Below are 21,453 nucleotides of genomic sequence, written 5' to 3'. Positions count from 1 at the left end.
CCGGAGTTGCATTTAGTGAATATTGAGTACTTACATGTGTATTGAAAGATTTTGTATTTGGTATAGACAGTCATGGTTTGTAGTAGTGATGTATTTAACATGTTGTCTGCGGAGGATAAACTTGATAGGACTTATTACTATTGTGGTCTTATATGATGAGGCATGTACTGGTTGCTAAAGGCCTTTGGAACGTGGTCAATGGTAGTGAAACTTGTCCTGTTTCACAACTACCAATGTAACTAGGTGTTGTAGGTACATTTGAAGTAGAATTTGATTCAGATGTGGCTCCTCCACATGCACTACCAGTACGTTCTAATGTTGCTCAAACGAGATCGGATGGAAGAGATGCAGACACATGCATTGCTTGCACTTTCTGTGAAACGAAGTATTATTTCTCATATTCGGTCATGTAACGACTTCAAAACAGGCATGGGATGCACTTGTTGCGTGCACAATGAAGCACGTGTTGCATATATGCGCAACAATCGGAGTTTGAGCACATGAATGAGGGAGACTCAATACATAGTCTCTTGACCAAGATCAAAGATTTTAAGGCGCAGCTCGCTAGTGTGGATCAGATATATGCTGATAGTACATTGGTGCTCACATTTCTCAATACGTTGTCGGATTCTTATCAGAGCGTTCCTCTATCCTTAGCCTCATGATGAAGGGAAATCCAAATGTCTTTACATTTGATGAGTTGGTTTTAGTACTCTTGCAAAAAGAGTAGTTTAGGCAAATCAGATCTGTTATGCGAGTTAGTGACCAAGCTTTTGCTGCCAGTCAGAAAGGTAAAGGTAAAGCTTCTTCACATGGTGGTTATAAGCCAAAATCAAAATCCTTAGGTAAGGATGCACAGAAAGAAGGCAATAAGCCTAAAAAGAAGAGCAAGTGTCACTATTGCAGGAAACTAGGGCACTACATAAGTGAGTGCAAGAAAAGGCTAGAGAAGGAGAAAAAGAAAGAATTGGGCATGGGTGTGGTTGATGCGTCTGCACCAAGTGTAGAGAAGAAGGAATCTGTAAGTTTTGGTCAAGATGATTGGGCATGGCCTGTACATTGCAATTATGATCCTTCTGTTTATGATGTATGCATGTGAGTGGCAGAATCAAATGCTTGGTACTTTGACAGTGGTGCTAGTAACCACATTACTTCACAAAAAAAATTATTCTCATCTTTGGAATCTGTCCCAAGTGGAGGAATCGTCACGTGCAAATGGTTCATCATCTCTGTCAAAGGACTTGGTAGAGTTGTGTTGACTACCGCAAATGGGGGCGCATTTACTCTTTTTAAAGTTGCTGTCAGTTTTAGCATTAGCCTTGTCAAGCTTGATGGTGAAGTTTGTGGATGACAGATGTACAATTCAGGATAGAAATGATGGTTATAGAACGAGTCTCAGGTATCTTGTTACATTGCCTATACAAGATGGATGTATTTGAGAAGTTGCAGTTTGATGCTTGCTTAGTCTGTACAACTCGTGCTATGAGTGATGTAGAATTTTGGCATGCACAATTTGGCCATCTGAATTATGACAGTTTGTTATGCCTTCAAAGACATGATATGGTGTTTGAGTTGCCAACTCTTGAGACCCCTACTAGACATGTATATGAGGTGTGTATTCTTGGTAAAATGCATCGAGACTCATTTTCAAAGGATGGATCTATGAGAGCTGTTAAGAAATTATAGCTTATACATAGTGATGTATATGGTTCTATGAGGACACCATCTATTAGGGATATCTTTACTTTGTCACTTTTATTGATGATTACTCCAGATATAGCTTTGTGTATCCATTGAAGTAAAAGTCAAATGTTTTTATGTGCTTTAGGCGCTTTGTTTCCATGGTTGAAAATGCATGTGAATGTAAAGTTGGCACCCTTCGTTTAGATCAAGGGGGAGAGTGTATGTCCAACAAGGAATTACATGCATATATGGTTGAAAAAGACATAAGGCATCAATGTAGAGTGCCATACACACCTCAGAAAAATGGTGTGATTGAGAGGAAGAACAGGTCTCTCGTGGAGATGACACGATGTATGGTGAAAGTTCAAGATTTACCTCATGGTTTTTGATTAGAGGCAACTATGTACGTAAACTATGTGTTCAATACCAAGGCCTTGTAGTCTAAAACTTGATGAAAAGGTAGTTAATTGCATATTTGTGGAATACAGTTCAGAAAGTAAGGGATATAGACTACCATCTGGTCTCAAAGCGGATTTTGGTAAGTAGAGATGATTTTGTCGAAAACACAGGTCAACCCATGCTTTCATGCAAAAAAAAGTAGAATGTATGCTCATTGGACATGTTTGATTTGCTCCTACCTTTGTTTAATGGAGGGCAGCCATACGTAGAGCAATTGAATGCTCAACCAAGTGTTAAGATTCACCCTTTGCAGGTGCAAAATCAGTCTCTTGATGTGGCAATTACTGAGGATGTAGTGGATGAGAAGAGAGCAGCCATAGAAGAATCTCGGCGTATGCCACAATGGTTTAGGGATAGCAAGTTGGTAGCTCTCATCATGCAGATTATTCTCATGTGGATGATGTTCTCATTTCTACTTTATGTAATTAGGAGGAACTTGTTTCTTTTGAGAGAAGCACAATATGATGATCATTGGATGCATGTTATGTAGGATGAGTATAACTCTATACTCAAGAATGACACTTGGTATTTGACAGATCTACGTCATGGTAAGAAGGCCATTGTTACTAAGTGGGCTTACAAGTTAAATCGCAAAGCAGATGGTAGCATTGATGGCGCAACAAGGCCAGACTTGTTGTTGCAAAGAGATATGTCAAGCAAAAGGGCATTGATTATGATGAGACCTTTGCACCCACATCTTGTATGACTACAATTAGGTGTCTCATTGCTTTGGCAGCACATCATGGGTGGAATGTACATCAGTTGGACATTAAGAGTACATTGTTGAATGGTGATTTACATGAGAAGGTGTATGCATCGCAGCCTCTTAGTTTGGCTGTGAAAGGAGAAGAGTCTAAAGTATGTAGGTTGAAAAAGGCTCTTTATGGCCTTAAGTAGGCTCCTAGAGCATGGTATGAGAAGATTCATGCATACTTGGTTACAAATGATTTTTGCAACAGTCCAACAGAGAGTACTCGCTATGTGAAGAAAAGTAAGGATACATTTTTGGTCATCGTTTTATACGTTGATGACATGCTGCTCACGGGACTCGATATAGATGAGATTTCAGCCTTTAAGGCTGATTTGCAATCATCATTTCAGATGTCAGATTTGGGTTCCTTGCATTACTATTTGAGGATTCAGTTTATACAGCATAATGACGGCATTGTTATGCTGCACTCTAAATATATACAGAAGCTATTGAAGAGGTCTAATCTTGAAGACTGTAAACTTGTGGCTACACCTATGGAGACAGGTACTCGACTTAGTCCTTAAGATGCATGAGACTTTTTTTATGCTAGTTTGTATCAGCAGGGTGTTGGATCCCGTCTTTATGTGTGTAATACGAGGCCAGATATACAGTATGCAATCTCACAGTTGAGCAGATTTATGCATAGCCCAGGTCGAAAGCATTGGCAAGATGTTAAGCGGATTTTTTGCTATTTACAGGGCATTTATATTTTGGATTATTTTATCCAAAGGGGTACTGCATGCTTTCAGTTATTCAGATTGGACTAGATGTTATGACACACGAGTGTCCACCAGTGGGTTTTGCTTTCACCTTGGTGATTCATGTATATCATGGCTCATTAAGAAGCAGCCTAGAGTGGCCACTTCCAGCTGTAAAGCTGAGTACATGACAGCTTTTATAGCGACAGTTGAGTGTGTAGCTCAGACGTCTTATGGCTGATTTGGGTGTTGGCACTACGATTTTCACTGACTGTCAGAGCGCATTAGCAGTTGCGAGGAACCCAGTGTTCAATGCTTGCACTAACCACATTGAGGTGCATTACTACTATGTCAGGGAAAGACTCTGCAGCAGAGATCAGCTTGGTCTATGTGCGTATACATTGTCACATGGCAGATTTATTCACGAAGGCTCTTCCTCGTGAAAAGTTTGAAGCTTTTCGTAAAGCTTTGGGCTTACTACCTTTTCAGGATGATTGATCGGCCATATATCCTGTACATATTCACATCATCACTCCAAGGGGGGGATTTAAAGCATTATATGGTAGTGATGTGTGTGAACATACTTAGGACCGTTGGGGTACTTTTTTCCTCACTAGGAGGTTTTTTTCCTCGTGCGTATGTACACCCTCTTATCTACTCACATAAATGGTATCTTAGGGTAGAGAAAAAGTTGGCGGTCTCATTGGAGATATTATGAGCTATAGACAGGAAATAGGGGAAGGGAGATAGCAAGGGAAGAGAGGGATTAAGAGGAAAAAAAAAAGACGCCTATGGAGATCCTTAAATCTTCTTGAAGGGGAATCAATGGATAAACGGTAGTAGGGCTTCGATAAAAAAGCTTTGAAAGCTATAGCCTCTTTTTCACCTTTGTCTTCTCGAGTGAACTTGGAGTATGCGTTTGGGGCTATTTCGGGGTCTGATAATGCGCTTGCAGGTGATGAGAAGAATTGATAGGAGGAGTTAATCTTGCATAAGTGGTTTGCTGAAGGTTGGGATTTGGGGGATTGTTCTTCCTCACTTGTCACACTTACTTTAGTTTATAATGTAACGTCAATTCCTTTAGAATTGATAAGTTATACTTGAGTGATGCCACGGAATGGGTATTCCATATCTTTTAACACGTGGGTTGAGTAATCTTGCACCCTGTTAGATCACTTTTCCTTGAGTTGGTTTTGGGAGACCAAGTTGGTGGAGTGAAGGAAAGTTATCTTTTTGTAAGAGAGCTAATTAAGATAATTCTTGTGAAGCATGCTAAAGACTAAAGCATTTATTTCCAAACTAGACAATGAGGTTACTTTAGGACACCATGTATGGGCATGGCTAGGACTACAGAGAGAAGGAAAGAATAAGAAGCTTTAAAAAAGGTCAACGTAAGAGGAATCATGTGAGTGCATATTTAAAGCCGTGGACTATTTTGGCATTTTGATAATTGACTCCGAATACGTGGCTCACAAGTGGGTGTCCTTCTTGGGGAATACTATGTAGCAAGGAGGATGACTCTCAAGATGGATTCCATGTGCTGAGAATTGGATGCTAGAAATTGTCCCAAGAGTTGTTAACAAGGACACATTCTTGAGGATGACTATGTGGAAGCCTTGAAGCTCATGGGCAAGGACAAGTCACGAGGATGTCTAAATTGTTCTAGGTTTTGGGATGACTTAAAGTAACTATTAGATTGTCTGGCGAGTAAAAGCTTTAATAAGCAACGATTTGAACCTTGTAATAAAGAAGGGCTTATTAGTTGATTTGGAAGGAGGTTGCTTTGGCGATCTTTTTTACACGAGATCCTTTACTATATTGTCACTATTGTGTAAGAGCTACAAGAATCTAATGATCATTTCCCTATTGTAAAGAGTTAGATTGCGAAGATATAATGGATTTATTGAGGGTGGACAGCTAAGATTGATAATATCTATGTTGTGCTATTGGGAAAGGAGTTGGTTGATGTAAAGAAATAAAGCTACGTGTTCCTAGATCCATAGTGTTTTTTTTGTAGGTTAAAAAACGATTTTGAATGCATGCCCCATTAAGGAGCTGATGGCCTTAAAGTGGTAATGGAAAACCTTATTAGAAGAGTCTTCTCAAGAATGTGTGTTCGTGTTAACAATTTTAACTCTTTCCTCAGACGAACCGTATTGGATTTGGGGTCATAAGAAAGCCTTCTAGGTTGATACTAAAATAGCAACATGCATTTACAACTTGCTTAATGACCATTATTATACCATGCTAGGATCTCAATTGTACCTAAAATTGTGTACCTAAAACCTTAATAGTGCAATCTCCACTATTTTGAGGAAATTTTCATCTCAAAACTTGCACAATGAAATCATGTTGACTTCTTAGTTTCACATTCTTTGATTATCTTCTTAGTTTTAATAACTCTAGTCTCCTCACCTTTCCAAATGGTATGAATTGAATTTACTTAGTGTTGATCATTTATCTACCACTTGGTTAACATAAAAGTTTGGTCTAGATTATGTTTGAAAAGAGTATTTTTAAAATACTACTATAAGAACCACGCTCTAGGGAAATTTTCATCTATAAAAGAATGACAAGACAAAAGATTCTTCTTTCAAAGTACATGTCCATCCATAGATGCAATAATAGAGCAAATGAGTGGTCTCATAAAATAATTCTTTATTAAATCATATGTATTGCAAAGTTTGGTCTAGATTATGTTTGAAAAGAGTATTTTTAAAATACTACTATAAGAACCACGCTCTAGGGAAATTTTCATCTATAAAAGAATGACAAGACAAAAGATTCTTCTTTCAAAGTACATGTCCATCCATAGATGCAATAATAGAGCAAATGAGTGGTCTCATAAAATTTTCATCTATAAAAGAATGACAAGACAAAAGATTCTTCTTTCAAAGTACATGTCCATCCATAGATGCAATAATAGAGCAAATGAGTGGTCTCATAAAATAATTCTTTATTAAATCATATGTATTGCAAACTCTTGTTATCTACTTGATCAAGAATTTTGTGCCATTAAAGAGATGATCAATACTTTATGCTTTAATGGCATGAAAGAGCCAAACATTTGAGATTGGTCAAGAAAAACCCTAAATAATCCATTGTACACATAAAAAAGTAGTCCTTGAAGTCCTTCCATAAAGGTGTATTATTGATGGGCACTAGATCCTCTATACTTGATGGTCTAGTGTCCTTAGTGCTTTTGGTTAATCCAAATTACCTTGAAGTCCTTCCATAAAGGTCTATTATTGATGGGAACTAGATTCTCTATACTTGATGGACTAGTGTCCTTAGTACTTTTGGTTAATCCAAAAGAACCGCTATTGGATGGGTGCTAGAACCTCTATACTTGAGAGACTAGTGTCTTAGTATTGAAAAGGTTTTTGCAAACCTCTTCACACACACACACACACACACACACACACACACACACAAGTAGACAAGCACATGTGAGAGAGATGGATGGTTGATTTCTCTTCTTTTTTATTTACTTCTTTACATCTATAACATAAAGACAAGAGTATAGACTATACCGTGGATGAGAGAGGAAAACAAGTCCTCGAGAATGAGGTACCAATCTATTGAAGTGGGCATCGCTGAGAACTTGCTCTGCTCCTTCGTTTGTAAAGCCAACGAACTTATTTGAGCTTGAACGATTTAGAATTAACATCTGACAAGTTGAGTGGGTGAGCCATATGATGGGTAATTGTCTCTCGTGGTTCGGGGGGGACTAGGTACCCCAGAACACTAGGGTCACTCTATTCTATTATATACGCCTCTGCTGAAAATAATGTATTAAGGGAAAGTCTCTACTACTAACATATACATGGTTCATACTATAAGGAAAAGAACTCTATTACTGAAATATACAAGGTTCACAGAGTGAACTTGACTATATGAGCTCACGCTATAACTATGTCATAATGCTAGTAAACCAAAGTGGCTATTATACAACCTATAACCATTGGCAGAATATCGACCATAATATTACGAACCAGTGGCATAAGTGCAAAGGTGTTATCATCCTGTCATATCGACACTAATTGAGTGTGATATCTCAATACTCTCCCTTGAGCTCAAATCCATACCGTGCGCTTCGAGTAAGCTTCTAAACGTGTGAAGCTTCTTTGTACCCAATGCTTGTAAATATTTCTTCCACTTGATCCTCGATGTGCTCACATAAACCAAATTCATATCACTCGCTAAAGCCTTCTCCCTCACCAAATGATAATGCACCTCAATGTGCTTCATCCTAGCATGATACACTTGATTATTGGCCAATTGTAGGTTGCTCATGTTGTCATAATAAATGATTACCAAGACCCCACATTGTTAGATGCAGTGAGAGAGGACTCAATGAGAGGTGAAACTTAGCCCTCCATGTCATCATCATAGTTACTAGAATATTTTCTTCGAGTTGATTGGCGATGACTTTATATCATCCACTTGAGGCATGTTGATCTTGGACACATAATTAGCTTATGGCATTACAATCATTTAGTTTTCATATTTAAAATTGCATCCCTCGTATTACCATTAAAAAATCATAGTGACTTGATGGATACTAACCTTTGGATTTTTGTTTTCTTGTATATGGTTATTTGATTGATTTTTATGTGCATTGATGAAAATTAATCCATCAATGATGTTACCCATAACACTTTGTACTTATTCATATAACCATCTTTTGAGGACCCATGCTAGTACACTTGTAAGCCCAAGTAATAGTTAATAAGATGTTTTCTTTGCTACTTGTGGGGGTGGTTTGTGACTATTCTAAACTTCCTTGTACCCATGCTAGTGCACTTGTAAGCCCAAGTAATAGTTAATAAGATGTTTTCTTTGTTACTTGTGGGGATGGTTAGGTTATGTATATACAAGGGACAATCTGTAACACAACATTACTGCCAACAACTTATTGGCTCTCTTTGTACTATAAATACTAGTTTTCTATTCAACAAGAAAGCAAAAGAGTCTAGATGGTAACATATAAACACTCTACAAATCGGGCATATTGTTAAGTTAGGTTTGAAACTTGTATACACCAGCAACAAGGTAATTATTCTTTACAATATGCAACAGTCCACAAAATCACAAAAATTTGAAGCTCCATGTCTCCTTGCATATTGGATGTGTCATTGTGATATAGGCAAATCTTGTGTACAATTGTGCCACATGCAAATTATGAAGGTGATGCTGTAAACTTTACATATTGTGTAGATTTGTTTTTTCAAGGAGCTCATGTACCTCATATGTAAGACACACATTTTTCCATGTAAATTTTTAAAGAGTTTAATGTAAAACACCTAAGATAATTATACGGCTAATCGGTATTCACCCATAAGAAGAAAAACTTGAAAAGAAATGGTATATTTTCACACCTACATCATCATGGCCCATTAATAACATGAATCCCTGCTACATTTAATCCCCTGATGTCAGAAATTTTCAAAGAGCAGCTAGATTACTTTATGCTGGTGTTCTTTGATAACATACTTGTCTTTTCCAAGAATGCAATAGATCATGAGCAACATGTCTGCAATGTGTTAGAGATTCTTAGAAAGGTTCACATTTATGACAGCTAGATCATAAAATATCTTCATTGAACCAAATCTAACTGTGTGGCAGCACAGATGGATGGAAACCTTGCAAGAGTTTGTGGTCTTATATTGACTTTACACTATGGCCTATGCTTCTACAGTTGTGGAGATAGCTAAACCACGATAATTTTACTATTTATGATCATATGTGAGCATAAGGAGCAAGATGACTTTATGTTGGTGTTCTTTGATGTTATACTTGTCTAGATGCCTTTATGCTAGTTTTCTTTGATGACATAATTGTCTATTCCAAGAATATAGTAGATCATAAGCAACATGTATGCAGGAGTTAGAGATTCTGAGAAAGCACAAACTCTTTCCCAAATGACTAAATGCACCTTGTTTGCTAATCGTTTTAGGTTTTGTGGCATCAAATCTTGAGATTGATCCTTCCAAAGTGTGAGAGGTTGTGGAATGGTTCCAAAGCAGTTAGGGAAGTTCAAGGATTTTTTTTGGTTTGATTGGATGGTATAAGTTCTTTATCAAAGGACTATGTTGAAATTGCCTTGTTAAAGAAAGGTACTCCGTTCAAATGGAGCCCTCAATGCCAAAGTGCCCTCGATAAGCTTAAGATGGCTTTGGTAGTATCAAATCTAGTGTTAAAACTGCCAAAGTTTGGCAAGCCATTTGAAGTGGTCACGTATGCAAGTGGATTTACCATGGGTGGTGTTTTGATACAAATACTTTACCCACTATAGCTTTTGAGTCTCTTAAGCTTAGGCCTCACGAAATGAATTTTGTTGCTTATGATTTGGAATTGCTAGCATTAAAAATGTGGAGACACTATCTGCTAGACCAAAGGTTCACATTTATGACAGATCATAAAAGTCTCAAAGTGGATCTTCACTTAACCAAATCTAAAAATGGGGCGATGTGGATGGATGGAAAACCTACAAGAGTCTGTGGTCTTGTATTGGCTTTGCACTATGGCCTATGCTTCTACAGTTGTGGAGACAACTAAAACATGACAAGTATACTATCTATGAAGACCATATGAGAGCAAAAGGAGATCTTAGTGAAGTGATATTTAATTAATTGAAAAAAAATCATTCATGAGAGAATACTATATGTCTATTAAATAAAATCATGGAGATTTTGCATAGGGAATCATTAAAAAAGGTTTAAAACTTGGTAGTAGTGTTGTAATTGCATATACTATCAACATTGATAGGTAAAGTTCTTTCTAGAGATTACAAGCATTAAAACATGGAAATTAAATATTTTTGATTGATATCAAAACTTAATGTGATTTAGTAGAAATATTATTTACACATATCTTAGGCATGTGAGGATCTTATTTAATAATTATCAGATTAGGGAGAATAATAGATTCAAGATCAAGTGGTTGTGTCCTCTTGTGGAACTGTGGTTCATATTCGTAGTTGAACATTGACAGGGTATAATTGAAACATTGAACTTGGGGGGTTTCTTGCAAGTTTAACACTTTATTAAGGCACATATTTCAGAAATACAAGCCTTGAGGAGATGCTTGAGACTATTTTAGTAGATGAATAAAGAATCATAACAATGCATCAACATGTTATTGAATTTTTGAGAGGAAATGAAATTCCATAAATGTATTTTAAATTCTAAGATGGGTTTGTGCAACTAATGAGCAATGTTTTAGTACATTAAGAACCATCATACTCATTAATTGGCCATGCTTGCTTGAGTAGCAAGGCATTTCATTAATGCTACGTGAGAAAAAGAAAAGGCCATAGATTTCATCCATAAAAACTTGCCTTAAGGAAGGGATGCTTTTGCGTAAGTGGTAAGATTTTACAATTTGGGGACTTTCAAAACTCCAAATCATTATTTGAAATAGTTAATTGCTTGAGTTATCTCATTAGCTATCTAATATATTGATAAATGTAATGGTCTTTTTGTAATTGGATAGTGTGATGAGAAATTTAAAGGACCATTGGTCGAATTAAATGCAGGTCTATCCAAAATAATGATATTCAGAAATAATCTAGTGCTTGGTCCACTACAGTGTCACTTTATACTCTTGGAAACCAAGCTGGTTCTATCTCAATGAAGTTTTCTTTTGATTATAGATATGTGCCTCCCTTCTTACATCATTGCAATGTCACTATATACTCTTGGAACCCAAGTTTATCTCAATGAAGTTTTTTTAAAATTATAGATATGTGTCTCCCTTCCTACATGATATAAAGTGGTACTATCCTAGCATGCATAGAAGATTCTTCTAGGCACAAGAACATGGAGGAAAGGAGAGATTAGTGCATCTAATCAGCTCAAATGATGAGTCCTTTATCATTACAAAGATTAGTGCACCTAATTAGCTCAAATGATCAATCCTTAATGGCTACAAAGATCAAATAGAAGGGACAAATTTCCATTTTTATACTTAATCTTTTGTTAGTATTGCTTTAATCTCTATTTGAAAAGAATAGGGTTGAATGCTTACAAAAATTTATAGAAATTACTTCATCATATCCCTTGATGAGGCTAAACTTCAATAAAAATATGAACCCTAGATGTTGACTAGATCAAGAGAAAGGAGAGTTTTCATTAAGGAGGATTGAATATGATTATGGCCTAAATAACATATCGCGTTGATGAGGCTAAACTTCAATGAAAATATGAACGTAGATGTTGACTAGATCAAGTGAAAGTAGAGTTTTAATTAAGGAGGATTGAAAATGATTATGGCCTAAATAGTACCTTAATCATGCTCCAAACTCAAAATTGACCTTGTAGTTCTCAAACCTTTTAGATTGCTAAGGTACCCATATGGTCACTCTTGGCCAATTCTGATCAAAATGATTAAATTTTTATCAATCATCCTTTAAAAATAATTAATGAGTACTAACTACATAATTAAGAGATTAGTAAATCAAGAGGGTTAATTAGGGTCATGTCCTTATTTAAATTAGGGTTATATAATCACTTTGTAGTTCTTAAACCCTTTAGATTGCTAAGGTACCCATATGGTCACTCTTGGTCAATTTTGATTAAAATGATGATTTTTTAACTAATTATCCTTTGAGTATTAATTAGTGAGTACTAACTACATAATTAAGGGATTATTGAATCAAGAGGGTTAATTAGGGTTCTCTCCTTGTCTAAATTAGGCTCATATAATCACAGTGTTTAACTTTTAATATTATATTAAATAATTTAATCTTGGCTATTGGGATTAGGTAACAAGGTCTTCTCACCAGTCCCAAATGTGGATAACTATAGCCATATTTGGTAGTGATGTGTGTGAACACCCTAGGACATCCATCTTGGAGTATACTTATCATCTTTATACATCACACATTCATTATCTATCATTATCTCATTGTGTGCTCCCTTGAGCTTCTCCACTCTGTGTGTGTGTGTGTGCGCGCGCGCGCATTCGTGTAACCCTATTTCTAACATTTGGTATCAGAGCATACGCTCCTCACCCCTATTACTATGCTGCCTACCCTTTACCTTGTCTTCTTGAATCAGATCAAGGAACCCTTCTAGGAGAAGAAAGAGGACCTTGAAGTGTTCAATATTTTGAACTCAAATTTTACGGTTAGATTTTCTTTTCGAGCATGTTTTGGGAATCATTCCCACATTTTTTTATTTTTTTATGGACATCTTTAAGGACTAGATTTGCTCTATTCTTCATCAGATTATGGAGTAGTAGTGTCAAATCTACTATAGACGGGTTTGCAGATACACGTGAAAGTTTCATCAGACACTCACCACACTGGATCTTGTATTCGAGCTACACTTTAGCGATATTGTTCTCTATATCTTACGAGTAAAATTTCTACTCACTTTACTCTGCATTTCTTTCATACACCTTGCATGTCTCCATTGTCAGTGGCCTTATTATAGTACTAGCCACCTTGGTTGCATCAAAGGATCACTTAGCAATTCTAGGTTGCGTGATTATTTGCTTGGGTATTATAAAAAATGACAGTTAGTGATGTGTTTCAGATGTTATGTTGCTGAGGATAAGCTTGATAGGACCAACTACCCATTATGGTCCTATATGATGTAGCATGTATTGGTAGCCAAAGCTTTGACTATGGAATGTTGTGCTTGGTACTAAGAAACATCTTGGTTCCTCTAATGAACATGCTACAGAAGGCACATTTACAAACACAGACTAACTCTTTTACATGGTACGTTACCACATGATGATAATATACCTCCTACGTATATAGGACCAAAGAAAGTGGGATGGAAGAGATGCGTAGGCACATGCATTTCTTGCTTTGTCAGTCAAGAGAGGAGTATCATTCCTCACACTCGGTCATATAGGATTGCTAAACATGTTTGAGATGCACTTGCATCATTGCACCAGGTATATGTAATGAAGCAAGTGTTGCTTATCTACCCAAGAAATTAGAGTCAGAGCATATGAATGAGGGAGACTCCATTGATAGTTTCCTTACAAAAAATCAAGTATTTTGAGGATCAGTTTTGGATATTATTTTTTTGCTTGGTTTCAGTGCTTTCTCTTGGACCAATAATTAAGAAGCAGCCTACAATGGCACTTTCTTCTACAGAAGCTGAGTACAAGGCACCTTGTTTTGCTGCTTGTGAAGCAATATGGCTAAGGAGGATTTTAGTGGATATGGAAATTCAGATTAGTGGAGCTACAACCTTGCAATGTGATAACAAAAGTTGCATGGCTATTGCCAAGGACCATTTATTTCATGCTCGAACAACACATTAAGATTCTATATCATTATGTGCGAGAGCTGATTGAGGATGAGATAGTGGAGTTAGGGTACTATTCTATGGACCAAAGTTGCATCGACATCTTCACCAAGGCTCTTGGGAAGGATTAGCTCACTTGGCATCTTTATCGACTTAGTGTTGGGCCAAAAACGTATACTCAATGCCCATCTCTCAGCATGTATCTCACATCTATATTTGGTGCACGATTATAAAGGCCCCCATTAGAAGGAGAAGCCATTGGTGCACATGTCTTTGGTGGGAACCGTGGCTTAGATGTTGATGGGGTCGTTATTATGACCATTCATGGTTTAGGAGATGGTTATGAATGTAAGCATTAGGTATGGATTCATGGTGATGGTCAATTGGTCACATTTTGAGGGCGGTGATCATGTCCATGCCACGTAACTACCCGCGTTATATACGTGTACTACACTACTTGTGCAACACCATATATAGACATAGTTATCACAAGCTAAGGTATCCAATGCTTGTGAGTATCCACACCAATGCACTTTGTTTTGCTATCTATCTTTTTGTTGTGCTATATGCTTATTTGTTTGTCATGTTGAAACTCTACATCTTTAAAAAATCATGGACACTATTGCAAAAACATTTGGAGGACTTGCATGCATAAGGAGAGAATGAGATAGCAAGCTAAAGAAGTTGTAGAACACTATGTAGAGCTTGCCGCTATCCTTGAACATTATACAGAGCTCCATGCTATCCTTGAACAAGTTAAAAACAATCGAGAAAAAAGTAAGTATATCACTATTTGTTATATGACTATAACAATTCGTTCTTCCCTTTTAGCAACAAAAGTGATATCCTCCACTTTCATCAATGGAAGTGGATCTAGGCAATGTTCTTCTTGGACATGTTTGATGTGTTGAAGCTCTACATCTTTAAATGTCATGAACACTCTTGCCAAAACAGTTAGAGGGCTTACACATATATAAGGAGAATGAGATTACTAAGGACAGTAAAGAAGTTATAAAAACACTATGAAAAGCTTGACACTATCCTTGAACAAGTTAAAAACAACCACCAAGAAAAAAGTAAGTATATTACTCTGCCATATGACTATGTAATAATTTGTTCCACTTCCTTATTAGCAACAAAAGTGTTGAAAGTGTTATCCTCCACCTTGAGTATGTAATAATTTGATCCACTTCCCTTTTAGTAACAATAATAGTGTTAGCCTCCACTTTCATTAATGAAATTGATTATCTAAAGGGAGAATTCATTGTTCTCCTATGATTACAATTTTAAGGGGAGATTTGTGCCACCTCCCCACCATACCTAAATTGTTCCACTATATTACTATTTGTTCTCCTATATTACTATTTCTATATGACTATGTAATAATTTTTTCCACTTCCCTTTTAGCAACAAAAGTTTTGAAAGTGTTATCCTCCACTTTCAAAACTTTCATTAATGAAACTGTGTATCTAAGGGGAGAATTTCTTGTTCTCCTATGAAATTGCGTATCTAAGGGGAGAATTTCTTGTTCTCCTATGATTACAATTTTAATGGGAGATTTGTGCCACCTCCCCACCATACCTCTTGTGTATAGTATTTTTCTTCTTCTTTTTTCCAGTCACGCACACATGCATATAAGAAGACTTGCCATAGAGACTAGTCACTTTACACACACAACTAAAATAATGAGGAGACGATGGTCCCATAGAGACTAGTCACTTTAATTTTTCTTCTTAGAAATTGGATGTGCATGTAACAACTTCTTTTAGTGTCTCTTTCCTATATTTTGAAAGTGTAAACTTATTATTTATAGTGGCCTGGAAGCGGCACTCTAGGTAACATTCTTCTTAGACATGTTTGAGGTATTATGTGTCTACATCTTTAAATGTTGTGGGCACTCTTGCTAAAAAATTTGGAGGGCTTGCCACATAAGAAGAATGAGGTTGCCAAGGAGAAAGTTAAAGAAGTTTTAGAATGCCATGCAAAGCTTGATCCTATCCTTGAGCAAGGTCAAAACAACCAAGGAAAAATCAAATATACTACGATTTGTTCTATGACATGTAACAATTCATTTCCACTCCCCTTTTAGAGCAACAAAAGTGCCAAAAGTGATATTCCCCCTCCGCTTTTATCATTGGAAGTTCAAATGGCTTGTTCTCCTATGATAATAATTTTAATTTGTGCCATCTCCTACCATACCATGTTTACAGTCTTTTTCTTCTTCTTTTTTCCACTAATGCATATAAACACTTAAGAAGACTCTCCATATAGAGACTAGTCACTTTACACATGCAATTAAAATAATGAGGAGACGATGGTGCCATAGAGACTAGTCACTTTACACATGCAACTAAAATAATGAGGAGACGATGGTGCCATAGAGACTAGTCACTTTAACTTTTCTTCTTCTTGTAAATTTGATATACATGCAACAAGCAATTTTTAGTATCTCTTTCCTATTTTTGGAAAGTGTTTAATCTATATTGGATGGTCAACTTATTATTTTCAACAGTTTCTTATTGTTTTTGGTGGTATGGAAATAGTTCTCTAGGTAATGTTCTTCTTAGACATGATTAGGGTGATGCAGCTCTACATCTTTAAATGTCATGACACTCTTGCCAAAAAATTTGGAGTTCTTGAGCTTTTCGAGAGGAAAGCTAAAGAAGGTGTAGAATGCTATGAAAATCTCCATGCTATCCTTCATGAACAAGTTCAAAACAACCAAGGAAAAAGTAAGTATATTACTATTTGTTTTATGATTATGTAACAATTGGTTCCACTCTCCTTTCAGCAAAAAAAGTGCTGAAAGTGCGACCCTCCACTTTCATCAATGAAAGTGTCTATCTAAAGGGAGAATGGCTAGTTCTCCTATGATTATAATTTTAAGGGTAGATTTGTGCCACATCCCTACCATACCTTGTGTATAGTCTTTTTCTTCTTCTTATTTCCGCTTATGCACATATACACATAAGAAGAAGTTCCATAGAGACTTACACATACAAAAATGTTGTTGTCCAATCAAGACCTAAAAGTTCACTAGTTAGGTCTGACATAGAGTCTACTCACTTTACACATATGCAAATGTTGTTGTCTAGTCAAGACCTAACGCTCCAATAGACCACCTAGTCGGCATCACCATCTAGATAAGCTATCCACATGTGCCCAATGTTTGCAATAACTTGAGACATTTTGGAGGTTAATCAAGATGAGCCAAGGATCAATTCGAAAGGCTTTTGCATAGGAGTCTAGAGAGCTTGCTATACTATTCACGGCACAAGGAAGCATGCCCACAATAGTGCATGAGTGGAACCTCATAGTATTAAAATGACCTCACAGTATTAAAGTGTATTACACAAGATGTACACAATTATAATTTGGACACCACACACATATTGATAGATTGATTATAATACATATATGATATGTATGTACTCATTAAAGATGCAATCCATGGCTTATAATACTCATCTTGTTAACAGATCAGGAACATGTCATAGATCAACACAATATTGTTTATTCTCTATCCTAAACTAAGGGTGACAAACCCCTCTTCTATCCTATGAACTAGCCTTTTGTCCTTCTCATCTCATCCACCGTTTAGCCCCTCTTCTGTCCTATGAACTAGCCTCAGGGATGGTGGAGCGCATGGGCTCCATAGGTTTAGCAATGTACCTGGTTTGAGCAATAGGGTGGTTTGCATGGAGAGGCAACGGTTGGAATGGAAAGATTGGCATTGGAGAAGGTCGTGGTGGTGCTTTGTGTGAGTAGTTAGTTTGGGGTGGTGCCACCAGTAAGGCTTGGGGCTCGGGAGGAGAGGAAGGTAATGTTACAAATCAGCTTTAGGTTGTCATTGGCGTAGTGGCCAATTGCATGGAATAGCTTTCTCGCATGTTGTCATCGAGAAAGATCATCCATTTAGAGACCTGATCAAGGTGGAGGGGTCCTTGACCAACATGTGGTCGTGTAGCCTTGGATTGTGCAAGCCCAAGAGGAAACAGTCCATTAAGTGCTTGTCACTCTCTTGGCAGTGTGAATCAAGGTACTTAATGTGTGCACTGTAGTCATGTAATGTTTCCCTGAGTTTTTTTCCCAATTGGAACAGTTGGATGATGGGGCTCCATTTGGGCCTGTAGGGTGCAATGCCAAGTATGAAGGCCTCTGTCATTGCTTTGAAAGCACCTTTGTGCCGAGGGTCTAAGGATTGGAACCATTGCATAGCCTTGCCTTCAAGGCCAAGTCCAAGGTGATGGACTTTGGTTGCATCATCGAAAATTTCAAATGCCTGACTGATTGATTATCATGATAAAGGTAAGAGGTTGGGGAGCTTGCAGTGTGGGTGGTCGAGGATTTAGAGTTTAGGGGAAAACTGGCTTTGGTGAGGCACGGAGTGTGGTCACAGGGAAGACTGTTCAGTGATGAGGATGGGGCGTGAGGGGGAAAGGCAGTAGAGGGTGAGGGTGTGTGGATGTTTTTCTCTTGGGGACACAAGAGGATAGTGGCCTTTTTGCAGTTGATTTCCATGGTGGTCATTTCTTCGCGCCCAATTGATTTGGCAGAGTGAGTGGCATCAATCCACTCTTTTCCAATGATTATTCATCCTTGGAGTGCTCCTACATCTATGACATAAAATTTGTACTCCAAAAATTGGCTATTTCCAATAGAAATTTTAGGAATGAAATACCCAACACTTATTAAACGCATTTCATGTGAAATTTGAATGTAAGTGTGTTCTTGTGTAAGTGTGGGTTTTCCAAGAGCTTTCCACGCCTCTAAGAATATGAGATTGGTGTGGACCATGGGGTAGATGTGGGCTTGCCACCTTTGTAGACCGTATTTAGTTGGGAGTCCAATCCATATTCTTGGTGGATTTAGATGGTGGTAGTTCAGGGGTGGTGGAAGACGCACTAGTTATTGTTGGGGGTGAGAGAGTACCCTTTGTGGAAGCAGTTGGTGCGAGTAGAGGATCGTACTCGATGCACTCCACGTCCTAGAGGATCATCGTTACCTTGCCCTCGGGAAGCTTGAGGGTAGCTGTGTTGTCAACCGAGTTGATGGTACTTGTAGCGTTCCGTACCCAGCTTCCTCCAAGGATGAGTGCTTCTTTTGTCTCACTTGTCGGAACCACATAAAACTTACAAGCCAATGGGTTAGAGACATTATGTACAGTTTTTGTAAAAGACCCAAGGCCTTGTATATGGTTTCCACTAAGCAATAGAATTTTGGCATGGGCAATTTTCAGAGATGGTTTGCTTGGGGAGATCCATGTTTCCCATGGCAAAATATTGTGGCTTGCTGTGCGAGACAGCAAGGCACGCTTTATTTGCATATTTTTGCCAAAGGGAAAATCGAACCAGACTCGAAGGGTGGTTGTTTCAGGTTGTGGAGCTACACTTACACTCAGGGTGTTAAGCGAGGCAATGGCTTTACAGGGTTCACAAAGGGTCTGGCCGTTTGGGAGCTCGAATTGCGTGTCAAGTTTGCAATCTAGGAGGGTCTCAAATGTAGTAAGGAATTTTAGCCAATCATGGTTGACTTCATCACTATTGACAGAAACGACCGTCCAAGCATCGTAAACAAAGAGATCTTTGATCATGGTGGTGGTCACAGAGTCTTCAGCAAAGGGAGCTTTGGCCATGATGGGATGTAAGTGCCAGGTATATAAATTGACCTTGAGCGTTTGAGACCCTTTGTTGCGAAGGTAGACATGATGCATGTCCTAGTCATGGATCAGTTGTGTTTGTTGCATGAAGGGTCTACCCATATGCGGCATTACGAAAGTCCATGACTACAAATGTGAGGTGGAATGTCATGTCACAGACTTTTACCTTGAAGTCATGTGCTAGGCCTAGGGGTTTTGCAGATTTCCCATCCGCAAGCTTCATCACCAATGTGGTGGGATCAAGGCCCCAGTTTCCTAGCATGGTCTTGTGAGGATGCTTACGCCAAGCCCCAGTTTTCTTGGCATGTTCTTGTTGTGAGGATGCTTACACTAGCACCTCCATCTAGGATGCCTTTGACCACACGTTCATTATAGGAAATGGGCAAGACTGTGTTGGTGTCATCACCTTCAAAAAGTAGTGGCCCATTGCATTTACACGAATTGTTGGTGCAACTTTGGGTTGTGGGTTGTAGTGATGTAGTAGTTTAGGTTGATGGGGCTCAGATGCATCTGAGGAATCTGAGTTAGCTCCCTCCTCCATCGAAGCTTGTGGTTTTCGTTCCATCTAATCCCTTAGTTGATTCCATAAATTTGGACTACCTTTTACAAGGTTCCAATGGGCATTTGGATTTGGGAGGAAAGGAAGGCTGAGAGGCCGGCCACCATGTTGATGAGGAGCTTCTTCAAGTGTGGGGGGCCTTGATTATAAGGTGGACCAACAAGAGTATATGGAAGTTCAATGTGGTCCTTATTTGACAAGGATGGAGGTCGAGATTTGGGTGCCATAGGAGGGTACAAGACCTGAGAAAATCTTGTTTGGGCACCTCGTGAGTCTCTGTCGGACTCTATGTCAATGTTCTCATTGAGTTGTTTGATGTGAATGTGGGATTTGGGATTGGCCATTTGTGGAATAGACACTGAAGGATTAGAAGGCGCATGTGGGGCAAAATGTTCGTTTGTCAACATCATGTTGGCGGATGGATCTTCCTCGGCCTTAAGCGTGAGCGGGGTTCAGGTTCAATGGGGGATGGCGCGCACTCACACATTAGGTCAAAGGTTACAAAAATGGGTGACAGTTCAAGTTGAGCCTGGTATTGCTTTACTGTGCTTGGGATTTAGGTTTGGCCATTTGTGGAATAGACACTGAAGGATTAGGAGGCGCATGTGGGGCAAAATGTTCGTTTGTCAACATCATGTTGGCGGACGGATCTTCCTAAGCCTTAAGCGTAAGCGGGGTTCACGTTCAATGGGGGACGGTGCACACTCAGGCATTAGGTCAAAGGTTACAAAAATGGGTGACAGCTCAAGTTGAGCCTGGTATTGCTTTTACTGTGCTTGGGTCTCCTGAAGACGTTGCTTCTCAAGCATGGCATTGGGATATGTGGTCATCTGTTTTTTTCCGTTTGGTGAGTTTTTGGTGGGCTGCATGGGAGAGTGGCATTTCGGCACAATCATCACTCTCGGAGGAGGATAATGTGGTCTTGCTTGAGCCAGTGTGGATGTTAACCCAATCACCACCTTGGCCAATGTGCTTAGAGCGTTATTTCTTTTGGGATGTGGACTTCTTTAGCTTGGCCCCTGCACTCGTGTGAACGACATTCAAAGGGACAATCGAAATCTTCCCATGTTGAACGCTCAACACATTGAGGGATGGCCTTTGACTATGGAGTAAGAAACTGATTTGCAAAGGGAATTCCTTCAAGTAATGGTCGATTCCATAGTCGCTCGTGACATTATGGTGTCACTAGCAGGCATTTCTTTTGAGGGCATTCAGTCACTCTATGGGGTCCTTGTTGGCAAAGGAAATATAGAAAAGGTGGTTTCTCTGTGGGTGAACCTATAGTGTGCACAAGTGGTTTAGGGTCCATGTGAGGCACTGGCAAAGGGAGATGATGTGTTAGGGGTGCCTTAAGGATGGCAGAGTACATGGGC

This window comes from Cibotium barometz, chromosome 64 (genome assembly GCF_041138505.1).
Source record: "Cibotium barometz isolate CiBa-2024 chromosome 64, ASM4113850v1, whole genome shotgun sequence".
Lineage (NCBI taxonomy): Eukaryota > Viridiplantae > Streptophyta > Polypodiopsida > Cyatheales > Cibotiaceae > Cibotium > Cibotium barometz.
Note: the sequence above shows the minus strand (reverse complement) of the source record.